Here is a 529-nt window from a genome sequence, read left to right on the forward strand (position 1 = left end):
GTCCCCTCCCTCACCCCTCCCTTCTAGGCTCCTTAGGTCCACCTGCAGCTGTGGCCTTGCTGTCCCACTGCCTCCATCCTGGTTCAGGCCCCAGTTCCAGCTCACCTGGACTCTGACGGACCCCCCACACCCTGAATGGCCTCCCTGCCCTCTGTCTCGCCCCTTCCAGCCCACCTTCGTCATATCCCAAAGTTATTCCAGAAGGAAGACCTGGCTTTGCGTTACCCATGGCAGGCGTGGCAACTCCTCGGTATAAGACACCTGTCCCCTCCTGTGCCTGTGACAGACAGGACTCGATCATGACACTCCCACAGAGCTCGGTCCCTCCATGGCTCCAGGTGGCCAGCCGGCAGGAGCTGGCACCGGAGACAAGAAGCCGCCCGCTTGCATGGGTTTCCTGCCGAGCGGTCACTCAGGCAAGTGCCCATGGGACATCCACGCCGGGCCCCCTCCCTCTGGATCCAGCGGGCCCTCCCCACTCCTCCAGTCGGACCCCGGCATCGGTCCAGACTGCCATCGTCCTCCGAAT

The sequence above is a fragment of the Pteropus vampyrus genome, unplaced genomic scaffold, assembly GCF_000151845.1.
Source record: "Pteropus vampyrus isolate Shadow unplaced genomic scaffold, Pvam_2.0 Scaffold9429, whole genome shotgun sequence".
Lineage (NCBI taxonomy): Eukaryota > Metazoa > Chordata > Mammalia > Chiroptera > Pteropodidae > Pteropus > Pteropus vampyrus.